This window comes from Macrobrachium nipponense, chromosome 23 (assembly GCF_015104395.2).
Source record: "Macrobrachium nipponense isolate FS-2020 chromosome 23, ASM1510439v2, whole genome shotgun sequence".
Taxonomy (NCBI): Eukaryota; Metazoa; Arthropoda; class Malacostraca; order Decapoda; family Palaemonidae; genus Macrobrachium; species Macrobrachium nipponense.
Genome location: NC_061090.1, coordinates 72,873,267 through 72,888,266, shown reverse-complemented (window position 1 = coordinate 72,888,266; position 15,000 = coordinate 72,873,267).

The window sequence follows — 15,000 nt, the reverse complement described above, 5'->3', positions numbered from 1 at the left end:
CACATGTACGCAAGGAGGAAGTGTATCTGTAAGTAGCCATCTATTTTCTCAGCCTCCAAGAAACACGCTTCCGTATACATACAAACAAGTACATGTGGGACAGTCTAGTTTCAATAACTAGGAAAAGCTTCAATATATAAAGAAAATATGTTTACGTTCATCAGCATTACAAAGTAAGGAGTAAATCCTTTCACATATAATCTCGGCAGTTTAAAAGCTAATCCAGGCATTTTAATATTGCTCTCACGGAAGCTGCAATGTCAGCTCTTGCAGTAGAGAATATTGGATCTCAAAAGAGAGACTGAAATGATAACACACTAACCCCTACATTCCGTAGTACCCTTGATTGTTGGAACTTATTTGAAATAGTTTTTCTCGTGTGGGTAGATCATTTGTATCTACCTGTTGCTTACCTACTTATTTCGTAAACCACAAAAAAATAAATAAATAAAAAAAAGTGATGAATAAGACAGAAGGGAACATTTGTATTTCAGTGCAGTGTAAAAGCATAACTGATTTCTCAAAGAAGGAATAATATGCATATATATATCTTTTTATCACTTATCGCAACATTTTATATACGCAGACATAAAGCTACAAATGTCGCTTAGTATCCAGTTCGCCCTGTTTCGACAACAACACCGAATTGTCACCTGGGGGCTTGACACGCCAAACAGCGAAAGCCAATTTAGTGACGCCGAAGACCAAGGTCCGGATCTTACCTTAGACCACAGGACTTAACACTCTGAGGAGTCAATGAATGCGTTGGTTCTCGTTATTCGACTGCTCGAGACCGCCAGGCGACGAAACACTTGTCATTTATAATTCCACTTCGGTATTATTTCCGAGGTAGAACGAACTGGATATTAAAATTCATGTCATGTATATATATATATATATATATATATATATATATTATATATATATATATATATATATATATATATATTATATATATATATATATATATGAGTGTGTGTGCAGCTGATCTAATATACGTAAAATTGCCAGTGTCTAATATCCTCAAATAACAAAATAAAAAACTCTTACGTTGAGACTGAAACTCGAGTTACTCTTTTCAATTTTAATCCAGGAAGTTCAATTTGTACATTTCCCCGAAGGGAAATTTTCTGCAGTAATGCAGTCCTATTCATAATTATTCATGGAAATCAAAGGCTTGTAATGGGTTTGCGTGTAAAACGAATTGATGACGTACTGAACTGAGAGAGGCTACATCACCTATGTCAGTTTTCATAGTATCCTTATAGAAAAAAACTATTAGGCTTTCGGTCAACTATGTTACGCATTTTTATCTACAGTTATCTGATACATAAATAGTTTAAATTATGGAGCGAAGTGTAAATATTTTTTGGTCTGTAGCCTTGTCGCTTCACACTGTGATCCACACTCACATCAGTTTCCTGATGAAAAAGATTATAACAACAGCAATATCATTATATATTTATACGTATATATATATATATCTATATATATATATATATATATATATATATATATACATATATATATATATATATATATATATATATATATATATATATTATATGTATATATGTATATATATAATATATATGTGTAATGAAGTCGTAGGTTGGTTTTCATAGATGAGAAGCGGAAACGTTAGAGTTCAAAGAAGGAACAAGCTGTTTGATGTATAAGGACTAAACGGTTGTTAGGTAATCGCTATGGCTTGTACCACCAATAATGGAGAAATGCTTTTTATTAACTTCGATTTTACTTATAGAGGCATGGCTCTTTATATTTAAAAATCCAATATGGCTACAATATCTCATCTGCAGTAACCTACGGGAAGATCCAACATAAACAACAGGACATCCCAGGCACTTGAATTTATAAATTATGTTGGATCTCATGAAGGTCTGCAGTTTGTTCTTGTAGTTAAAGAATACCCTGATCTTGAGTGGAGTGACTGGAATTAATTGAATCTTAAGGTGTCCAAAGTCTTGTTCAATTATTGGTTTAAGTGTGATTGACAACTTGCTGTCCGAAATAAACAGGATTGTGGCAACAATCCCATTTATTTCGTACAGCAAGTTTTAGAACGGGCCAGAAACTGAGTAAGCCTGAGTTTTCCAATGCAAAAAAAACATGCCTCTATATGTAAAATCGAAGTTAATAAAAAGCATTTCTCCATTATTGGTGGTGCAAGCCATAGTGATTACCTAACAACCCTTGAGTCCTTAAACAACAAACGGCTTGTTCCGTCTTTGAACTCTAACGTTTCCACTTCTCCTCTTTACCTAGCATAATGAAGTTATAGGTTGTTGTTAAATCTTGGTCATTCGTTCTTCTCCTTCTACTTTGAGTGGTTTGTTGATAACTGGTTCTCTTTCACTGTAATCCTTTTAAGTTATAATATCTTTTTAATAATATAGGTTTTTTCTTAAATTTATGTTTAAAATAGTTTTTGGGAAATTTTAACAATTCTTATGTTATATTCACAGACCGATGATGCACAGAGAACATTGCGAAACGTATCATGATAATAAACTGTGGCCTTTTTGATATTTGTGGACCTTGCAGTATATTTATATACTGGCTTAAAAAGTAAATTTTCTCTGAAACTTTGGAAACCACTGGGAGAATATAAACTGGCCTTAGCTTCTGCAGACTGCAAATGTGTGTTATTTTGGGGGTTGGGGGGTTGCGGGGTGGTGGTTTCCAGAGCGGGTTTCGGAAAAATGATCTGCATTGCTAAGCTTGCGCTCATCAGAGAACATACTATGTCGTCCTAAAGATCTATAAAATCTTTGTCGACAATACGCTAGAAACCTTCTTAAAAGACAAGGGGAAGAAACCATTATGATTTTTCCCACCCCATCTATCAAGATTCTCAAGAATATTCTTAACATCCCTAATGAGGAATGCAGATTTTGTAAGCGTTTATAGGTTCAGAATGCCTAGCATCAGGGAGGGGGACATCCACACCTCGATGAAGTAGCTCAGCCTTTTCCTTGGGGGCAAGTAACCAATTTACCATCATCTGTTTGTGATTGAGGAAGAGAAGACGAGCTTGACCCAAAGACAGACGATATCATGCCAATTTTTCCCACCACAGATGAGGATGAGAAATTCCTTTAAGTTGCCTCTTCAAGGAATTAGTGTAATTTCTCTCGCCTGTATGGTCATTTCTATTTGCAGCACGGTAAGGCTCAATAAAAATAGTATTATTTTCATGGGAATGATTTCGTCTTCATGTGTTGAATTTGGTCTGTTTGTCATGGAAAGCGCTTCTACATGTGGCATCAATCCATACCTGGTCATTTGTCCTCAATTTGATGACCTTTCTAGGGACATACCTTATTGAAATAGCCATCAGCATTTTATTTAACTTAATCTTGGGATCTGAATCTGATATAACATCTGGAATGTTAAGTGCCTAATATGCTTCAGTAATGTGATCTTAATTGGCTCTAGATTTCCGCCAGACAGATTTTGCAATGGTGGAATTAGGAATATATTGATTGACAAATGTTCATCACAATGGCACAGGGCCTATTTATCCGCAGATCCTGGACATCAGTATAACTGGAACATCTGTGAAAATGAGGTTCAGTCTATTACCAGAAATGAGCATGTGTCCCTCAATTAGCTAGGGAAAATCGGAGGATACACAGCACTCAGTATCAGACCGGCCATGTTGATCTGTGGAATCGGAATTAAGCCACTCGTGGTGCTTTTCATTACATTCTCCACAAATAACGAATGAAGCTTTTAAATCCTCTGACTAAGCCATACTAATCCTCTCTAAGAGACAGTTATGTATACATAGAATCGTCGATATTTCGATTGCGGTAAACAGCAAATACCTATGCATCGCAGAGATTACTGAAGATCTTAAAACGAAGAAATTCATTGTAACTATGTCTTACCATTGTAGGATGTTACGAAGATAAATAAAGTCGGGGCCATCAAACCCTGGGATAATAAACCAAACCATTGACTTGTTACTACTTATAATTGTCTCAATAAAAACATTAAATATTAGTTATGGGCACAACTTAGGAGATCAATAAAATTCGTCATTAAGCCCCGAATATTTGAGTAATGAGTAACAGGCCCAGGCTTCAGCTCAGTGTCTCCCAAAAGAATTACAATTAACAACTTAAAATTAGTAGCATATACTATATTAGTAGCAAGACCCATAAAAAATCAACAGAACATTAAACAATAATAATAAAATCAACAACAACAATATTAAATTATTTACAAAAATTAAATTGAAAATATAATAAGCCTAACCATACGTCATTGAAAAAAGCACCGGAAGCAACTGGTGGAAAAGGTGGAACCAGCTCTGGTACTGTCCTGAATGGCTCAACCTCTGGGATGGATGGAGCATGGCACTGCTCATGACACTCAAGTGACACTGGCTGGGCATTTGTGTCAAACACAGAGCTCTCCAGTGAGCTCAAATGGCACTGGCAGCAAATTGGAAAGGGGTTGTGTAGGACTTTATGGAGGAATTAAAATTCTGTCCTAGGAGGCTGTCATATCCTCCAAGGAAGATGTTTGACTACTGCTAGCCTGTAGATTTCCGAGTGGTGAGTTCAGGTGACCCTCAATTGAACTGTAGGTAGTATCATCAGGATATGATTTATAGCCTCTACGGTAATGAGGTTGTTTGTCAATGGTGGCTCTGTAGTGGACTCTGTATGAAATAGATCTACACACCTGAGTCATCTAAAGCTTTGATGTGGTGAGCTTGGTAGTTACCTCTAGGAGATGCAACAGTGATAAGACCTTCAGCTGAAGGGCATAAGCATGAGGGAGTAATCACCACCAAGGCAATGGCATGTGTAGTAGTCTCCCTTCGGCACTTCACCCATAAGCCACAGTGTCCATAAACTTTGCAAGCAGTGTAATAGTTCTGACTGCAGTCTCTGGGCAGCACTGTTCCGGTAGAGGGAACAGGCTTGCTGCTGGCTCATGGAGGCATTAAGTCACCCATGCTTTTAAGGGTATCGGTTGGCACAGTCTTCTGACTATTACCTGGCTTGTTGCGACACTGCTAAGTGCTATGTCTGGTTCGCTTGCAGAATTTGCAAGTAGCAAGCTTAGAGATGAGCCTATCTGGGCTATTGAGGATGTGTAACTCGGATCGGAGGTGTGATCTTCTTGCTGAAAAAACTAGGATGGGAATTATGAGTTTCCCAATCATCTGCCAAATGGCAGTTTGGCAGCAATAGTAGCGGTACGTTTCTTGTATATATATATATATATATATATATATATATATATATATATATATATATATATATATATATATATATATATATGATATACTATATATATATATATATATATATATATATATATATATTATATCTATATATATATATATATATATATATATATATATATATATATATATATATATATATATATATATATATATATATATATATGTACGGGTGTTATCACATCACCGTCAGTAATATAAACGCATTAAGCTACAAAAGTCCTTTAATATTGCTCTACCTCGGAATTCATATATTTTCATGTATGTTAATCTAAGGGGAATTTTTTAATTGATAAGAAATTAGTCAGCTCACGGCCTCTCGATATGATAGCCTTGTGGTTTAACACTAGGACGACCAAGGTCCTACACCTGCCATTAACGGCCAAGCAGTCATTATGACTGCTTTTATAGAAAGCTATCTAATTACCCAATAAAATTAGTTTGGTAGTTCTGTTTCGGCTTTATGTCAGTTAGTATACCATTTACATGGACATCAAAGAGGAATTACGTTAAGGCTATATATAGTTTTACAAATTTTTCCCACTCTAAATTACAATAGGAATGAAAAAAAACTTTTGTGATTTTTGCTTTCTTTATAGGATTTCATTTTCATTAAAAAAAATCAACTTGCTCTTTTCTTCCCGAAATGAAAGTGTACAATAATAGCAAAAAGTGATGGAAATTCAAAGCAAAAAAAAAAATAAATTATATATAATGGGATTCCTGTCCTCAATATTGTTTAAGTGTTACTTGGTATTAGCTAAACAATAAGTAAAGTAAACATGTATATTGATTTGGGGAAATATTATTGCTGTTTTGATATGATAAAATTAAAATATGAGGTCTATTATGAAGAACATTTATATCCTCATTTCTTGCACAATTTACAAAATACAATTTGTTTAGTTACAGCAGTGCATTTTCCACACACATATTTCTCACATTTTATTTTGCAGGTCATCATGGTTGTGTTGTTTCTGCACAAGCGGATCTGGCATTGCTTCCAAAATCTCATCAGAATCTTCTGCGCTTTCTGCCATCTTTAGATTTTTCAAAGAATCGGCCAATTCCTCTGCTAATCCAAGATTAAATTCATGACGGCTTAGTTTTTCCTCTTTTACCTCTGAATACACGTAATTATTCCATCTTGTGGAATAATTACGTGCCATTTGGTCACTGCGTCTACGCCAAATTTTGTTGCATTGTAATACACAACAGTTTCTGGCTTCTTCTTCTGTCCACCTCCGACTGAAACAGTGTGATGAAGTGAACTGAGCATAAAAACTGTCTTGTTTTTCTTGCTTTGGTATAATTTCAATGTTGTATTCTTATTCTTCAGCAGATATGTATCATACAGTTGACCTTTCCATGACTTCATATGGGATGGAATTTCTCTACGGGCTCTATTAAGTGTGCCAATAATAATGGTGTTTTTTGCCTTCAAATGTTCAGCTAATTGAAGTGATATGAAGAAATTGTCAGTTGTGACATTTATACCTTTCCCAGTGAATGGTTCCATTAGTCTTAACACAACATGAGCTGATAAGGGCTGATTTGCTGGTCGAAATTCATCTTTTCCCAAGTAAGGAAATGCATTTAACATAGTTTGATTCTGTATCAGCAGAAATCCAAAATTTTATTCCAAATGTGTCTGGTTTATTTTCCATATACTGTAGAAAAGGACATCTGCATTTCGAGGGAAAAAGTTGTTCATCTATTGTGATGTTCTCGTGTGGCTTATAAACGGCTCTGCAATTCCCAATGAATCTATCTCACACTTCAGAAATATGAGCAAATTTCTCTGTAAGTAAACGCTCTGACCTCATTGTTCTTACGTCAAATCTTATAAACCCCATCATCTCTGAATTTGTGACGTGGCATTGTATACCTGAAAAAGGGTGGACCCCTTTTTCTTGACCATAGATGATCAATTGACTGATTCTTTCTCAATATCCCACGAGCATACATGATTCCAATTACTGCGAGAATTTCTTAATGCGATACGTTGTAATCATCGTTTTTCAAGACTCTTCTGCCTTGAGCTTCAGTGCACTTCCTGATATGTTGAATGATAAAATCGTCTATAAGTATCCCAAAGGCACTCATGTAGCAGCTTTTCTGTACAAGACGCTTTGCCAAAGAGGTGGGGCCAGGAGTTTCCCTCAATATGTTTTGCTGAGGAAATCTTCCACAATCTTCAGCTGCTTGAGCTATTACTTTCCACACTGCACCAAATTTAGCTCTAATCGTGTTTGATGATGAATCCTCGTCTTGAGAAGGGAGTTCCTCTGTAAAAAGTAAGGAGTATATATAAAGAATACAGGAAGAAAAAATTACACAGTAGGCCAATATTTCAACAAAATATTATAAGCATGATAAAAATAATAATAATGGTAATAACAAAACATATATATATATATATCTATATATATATATATATCTATTATATATATATATATATACTTAAAAAATCACTGTAGATGCACGTGACTTCATAAATAAGCGAATCCCACAGGAAAATGATAGTCAGAAATCCAAGACTTAAATTTAGAACATTTCTATTATTTGACTTGATGAAACAAGATTCAATGATATTCCTTTTAACTGTGTCATTACATGGGATTAAGGCTCTTGCTTGACTCCAGTTAAGAGGATGGTCTAAATCTCTCATATGTACGAATAATGCATTCGATATTTGCCCAGTTCTCACAGAATATTGACTTTTATAGATGTGGCATGGAAAAGAGCTAGAAAAACATTTTATTCAACTAATGACAAACTTGAATTTAGTAAGCATAACATTCTAAAATTACCCTATGATGAAAGGTTTTTAGATATTCCTAGAATTTTAAAGCTTTTTAACATAAATGATGTTTTCAGTAATATTAATGTCAAGAGTTTAATAATAAAAAATTCTCCTAAAGATCTTCCAGGCTGCATATATGAAATTCCTTGCAAAAAGTGTGAAAAAGTCTACTACGGACAAACCGGTAAGTCTCTTTCACAACGTCTCAAACAACACCAATATTTTGTGAGAACTGGGCAAATATCGAATGCATTATTCGTACATATGAGAGATTTAGACTATCCTATTAACTGGAGTCAAGCAAGAGCCTTAATCCCATGTAATGACACAGCTAAAAGGAATATCATTGAATCTTGTTTCATCAAGTCAAATAATAGAAATGTTCTAAATTCAAGTCTTGGTTTATTTAAACTTGATGCTTTCATTATGAAAAAAGTTGTAGATAAATATAAGCAATAAAATTAATATATTCAGTTTTTACATGTTTTGGACTGTAAAGGTACTTTGTAATTTCGGTTAGGTTTGTGACCGTGTGATATCCGATAATCCTGCATAATCTCTTTTAATTTTTACCCTTTTGACAATTAACCATCTGGTATTCTTGATCTTGTTTTGTACCTGAGACCTTTCTCTCTAATTGTACTTCATTAACTCCTTGACAATGTCTGAGTAAAGATGAAAGCGCTTGGATTTCTGACTATCATTTTCCTGTGGTATTCGCTAATATATATATATATATATATATATATATATATATATATATATATATATATATATATATATATATATATTACAAAGGACATGAAACAGGGAGAGAGAGAGAGAGAGAGATAATACGATACTAACCTACACTTCAGACTCCTCATCATCCTCAAATTGGCTGACTTCATCATCTGAACTTGATTCCTCTTCTTGCACAATGTGCTCATCTTTATAAGTGCTACTTTCCCCACCAGCATCTGAATCTTTCAATAATTCTTCTAATATTTCATCCTCATTTAACTTCCTATGGGGACATATTGATAGTGGGAATGCTAAACGCATACTAATCAAGCTAAGAAGTGCATGTCTTTCCGTAAGCTTCTTATACAGGTTTGATTCCTAGACACGGTCGAGGCTTGTAGACTGGGCAGTCAAAATGACTTCTTGGCCATTTATGGCTGTACTTAGAAAATGAATTACTCACTAAGCTAGGAAAAGTCATGATATATCAACTAAATAACGATGGTACTTAAGCCATGCCAAGCGTTTTAATTTCCAAAAGCAGTCAAAATGACTGCTTGGCCGTCCGATAAAGCGCTTCACTGTACGTCCTAAATTCTTGGTTCCATGTTCGCGCCCATAAGCCGATGAAATTTTTATCAACTAAAAAATACCCCTTCGGTTAACATATTTGGAAATGTATTAATTCCGACGTACAGCGAGTTAGATATTAATGGAAATTTGTAGCTTATTGCATATGTTTACATTATAAGTAGTGTGGCGGATCACGGCTGGGTGCAGCGTATTCCTTAGAGGGCTTGGAATATGTTCAATGGGTACTTAGATAAAGAATTCAACACGATCCGCCAACACCTATTGCAACTGCATTACCTACTATATACTATCGAAAAGGCTATTAATAAAGCGAACGGAATAAACTACAGAGGCGCCACTAACAAGAGACAAATAGATTTTAGCGATAAAATCAAGCTTCCGTACAACGAAAAAGTCCAAAAAGCTACAAAACACCTCGGATCTAACAATCTTTACGTTTTTCATTAATATACTACCTAAATAAAAGAGGGGAAGAAGACGGAGTTTACAAAATACAGTGAAGCAATTGTCATGAGATTGACGTCGGAGAGAATGGTAGATCGATCATGCAGACTACAATGCATTCAAAGGAGTCGTGCATCTAGTGTCCAGCCCCGTCCTTCAAGACGTTCCTGATTGGCTGTTGATCATCCAACCATAGGGCTGGAAAATTGCAAACTCGCTAGTGTCTCGGAAAACGTCATGCAGTGAACATCTCCGCCCCAAATTTCATCGCTAAACATCATCAAGGATTTTAATGATATATGAATCATGTACTTCAGTAAACTTAATGCTAAAATATGTATTGTGAAATAAAAATGAAATTTTAAGATAAAATATGTTCTTCCATTCCTTACATGACATCACAGCGCATTCATCATTTATCGCCTTGTGTTTCATACACAATCGTATCTTAAATCTCATGAATGACGATGCTACCAAAGTGTTACAGGTAAGGCTATCAATATAAAAATAACAAGCAAAAGATTAAGAATATTAAACTCTCTCTCTCTCTGATTGTCGTGTAGTCAGGGCCTGGTCACGTGATCAGTCGATGGCGTCATCATCGGGAGCACAATCCCTCGATACTTGAAATAGTCTTATGGTGGAAAAAGAAAGATAAGCCGTCATTATCGACATTATCGTTATCACTATTATCCTCTCTCATCTCCATCCTGTAGTGGAAATCTCTACATGAAAAAAATAATAACTTAAAGAGATATTGATACCTTAAGGAAGAAATTTATTCATTCCATTGGTTATTCTTTCACTGCAATCTCCTCTCATTTTCTCTTATATTCCTCTCATTATTCCATTACTTTAGTAGTATTGTCATCCATGATATTTAAGATACGATACTGTATGAAACACAAGACGATAAATGATGATTGCGCTGGAATGTCATATAAGGAATGAAAGAATCTATTTTATGTTAAAATCTCATGCTTATTTCACTATGCATATTTTAGCATCAAGTTTACTGAAGTACATAATTCATATATCAATGAAATCCGTTAATTATTGGCTTGACGATATTTAGCAATGAAATTAGGAGCGTAGATGTTCACTGTATGACATTTTCAGAGAGATTGATGAGTTTACAACTTTCCAGTCCTGTGGTTGGCTGATCAACAGCCAATCAGGAACATCGTAAGGGACGAGGCAAGGAACAGATGCACAGCTGCTGTGAATTCATTATAACAGAATCCTAAAGATCAGTGCGATATGCTTCAGAGAGCTTGGAGATTTTTCTAGATTTTAGGGTAAATTGGAGAAGGTCAGAGCTGGTTTTCAAAAGTAGCTGTCCTTACAAAAGAAATGTAACTGAAATCTGCTATTATCAATCAAACCAACAATATGAACCTGTCAGAAGGACACTGGAAATTGGGTGGCATCGACGAGATAATCCTCAGGCCTTTTCTCAAGCAGGTGTTCCAGAACATGACAACCGGATTCATCGCTAGACAGAGGTTAATGAGGGCCAAAATACCAGCGAATACCTCAAGTACCAACGTTCCTTGGTCGACCGTCTCATGCACGCCATCACCAACATACTGCCACACCTCCTTATGATTTATAGATATGTTACTACCCTCCCTGTTCACTAAACTACACAAACTGGAAAATCTTACCTGCTGTCAGTAGTGCCCACTATCTGCAATCATGTCATTAGGCTATTAAGATCTCGTAAGTACAAAAATATACTATTTATTACCCAAAGCAGTTGATTATAAAATAGGACAAAATGATTAACAAGTCATAATGGCAGAAACCCCAAAACTGCCCATAAAGAAACCAGTAAGTTAACATTCTACCCTCCTGACTAGGAATTCATTCCCAGGCCCAAAATGTCAATAAGTTCATCGTATTAGTCAGGTTAGAGATTTCCGTCTCTAAATTAGCCATGGAATAGGACCCATCTTTAGGATGGGGCTTTGTCTCCCGACACTCAGTGTGTAACACCTCTTAGCGTTCACCTAAAAGCATGTGATTTTCGCAAGTGCCTTGGACTATTAGGCCTGTAACACCCGTACAAACGAATGCACACGCCTCTCGACCGGGTGAGTGATCTCTCGGTTAAACTGCTTGCGTATTCAAATTCCTTTCTCATTTAGGCTGCCCCTACAGCTCACCCTGTCTCCAAGCGAGAAGTGATATGTGACTTCACTTAACATTACATAGTACATCACATTGGCATTTTAAACATATTATTAATCATTGTCCCTCTTTCATCTGACATACATATATATATATATATATAATATATATATATATCTATATATATATATATATATATATATATATATATATATATATATATATATATATATGTGTGTGTGTGTGTGTGTGTGTGTGTGTGTGTATAGAAACACACGTATATATATATATATATATATATTATATATATATATATATATATATATATATATATATATATATATGAATAAAAATGTAAATGTTCGTTTGTTCAAAATCTTAAATCTCTGAAAGTTCTTCACCAATTTCTTTAAAATTTTGACAAAAAAATTGCATTCGAATACGCGCATGTTTATATGTTGGGGTTTCATTCTACCACCCACCCTCCGGAGGGGGTGGGGTTGAGAAGGGATTCCCTGAAATGGAGCTGGTTCTGCCCGTGAAACAGGGCTGGTTATGCCCGTAGACATAGTGACTTTATGAATTTATCATACATTATTGAGAAGGGGGTTGACAGAGAGAGAATGAGAGGGAGAGGAATGAGAGAGAGTAGACAGGGTGTTAGGGAGAAGAAAAAAGAAAAAAGACAGGGAGGTTTTAGAGAGAGAGAGAGAGAGAGAGAGAGAGAGAGAGAGAGAGAGAGAGAGCTGGTATTAGTGAGAAGAGGAAAAGAGACAGTGATTGTTGGAGAGAGAAAGAGAGAGCAAGAGAAAAGAGAGAGAGAGAGAGAGAGAGAGAGAGAGAGAGAGAGAGAGAGAGAGAGAGAGAGGAAAGGGAAAAGGACAGTGATGATTGGAGAGAAAGTGAGAGTAAGAGAAAGGAGCTTTCTGATTCCTTTCTTTTCTCTTCAACCAGACTGAGCCACAGCAACGTGTGCCGTTTTTGCCCTTCTCAGCAGTTATGCTAAACAGAGAGTTTACAGTTTTTGACGGCAACATGAGCTCTTTATGGATGCTTTTCGAGGTTGTTTTACTGGCACAGTTTTTAGAGTCCGATTACGAGGAGCATTAGAGGTATAATATTTTGGCCAGGTGGTTTTTTGTTTTGTTGGAGATGCTCCAGAGTTTAGGCCTATGATGGAAAGAGCTATGTTTTAGTCCGCTGTTTTGGATTCAGCTATTTTTGGGAACCTTTGGGAGAGCAGATATGTGGTATTATTTCGGAGACAGAGTTTCTTTTTTGATTACCCTGCTTGGAGATATAATGATTTTTTGAGTACTTGATTCTTATTCCACATGTGGGTACTAGTGAAATGGAGGGGAATATTTTTATTGCCTGGGTGGTATTATTATTAATAGGGTGATATTGTGGTTGGTTTTTTATATTACTGTTTTTTTGCTGAGTCACAATTTTAGGTATGATTTTACCCTAGTGGCAAGTGAGTTATGTTTCTAATGCTGTATTAGCTGATGATGTTAATTTTTACCAAGTATATTGATTGTTCAGTTCTCGAGAGACATTTTCTTTGAATTATGGATGAATAATACGGGAAATGGAATTGTCTTTTATTAATTTGGTGATTGATGACATGTCTTTGTCTATTGGTGATAGATAGCAGATTTTCAGGACTCTTATTTTGGTTACTCTTTGGCCTAAATTTGGTTTATATTTGCCATTTTCTGTAGTTGAGCTGAGATAATTCAGTTCTTGTGATTTTGAGGAAGCACGCCCTGCATTATGTGGCTGTTATTTTTGATATCTGATACGGTGATAATGTTCCAGTATTTGGCCATTTTGCTGCAGATATGAGTCTGTATGCAAGTTTTTTTCTGAGTTGTCGCACGCGTCTAAGTTCACAACATGGTCTTGGTCCTGATTTATAGTTTTCATTTAATTTTCTGCGCATTTGCGATGAGCTGGTATGATTTTGTCAGTCTTTTTTGATATTTGCCTTTCGGATTTTATTTTTTATTTTTGCGGTATTTTGGGCATTTTTGCAACAGTTATGAGTTGTATTTTTTTTGGCTCATAGGCTCCAGAAGTTGCCGAGTCAAGTTTGTACTTTTAGACAACGTAATGTAGCAATTGGGGGATAACGTGTTCCTGATGGTTAATATTGGGAATGGGTTGTTATTTCTTTTCATAATTTTGGGCCATATCCTTTTTTTCCTCTCTCCATCCAGAGGAGGATGCCAGATTCTGTTTCCATTAGTTCCTTCTTATAATTTTTTAACTTTTTCTACTTATACTTTCCTATAACTTCCCATTTTATAGTTTCCTTTCCTCTTATTTATTTATTTATTTTTTTTGCCTTATTATGGATCTCTCTTTTTGTTGTATGCTCTGCTTTTGCAGAGCCCTTTTCATAATCAGTTAGTTAACTTTTAGAAATACTTCAAAGCCAAAGGCAGTTTTAAACGATCTGCCCCCCTTAAAACCAATAGGCTTAGCATAAAAGTGCCACATCTGGCACAATGCTATACTCTTGGCACCTGATACTTTCCATGAGACTAGGAATACTTAAAACTAGCACAAATGCTATATATTTAGCATATCTTATTAAAGCAATATTGTTTAAAAGCATTGCTATTCTATACATTATTCATCTTTTATTTGTTTGCTTTGATTAGATTTTCCTCCCTAGTCTCTGTATTTTGTGTAATTTTCTATGTTCTGAGAAGCTCTATATTTCCATGTCATTACCTATATTCACTAAGGAAAAAATTCTTATACTGTTCAGTAGAATTAATGATTTCACAAAGGTAATATTCCTGGCATGTGTTGCCCTACTGGCACAGGGCCATTGTCTTCCGAAACCATGGGTCCGATAAGCACCCATGAACGCATTGTACCGCTCATTCAGGGCCAACTAATAGCATGTTTTGCCTTATTTTAAGCCAACAGTGTAATACGTGACATAATTAAGTTAACCAAATTCATTCTCTATTTTAAGATTAGCATAAATTATAAGGAAAAT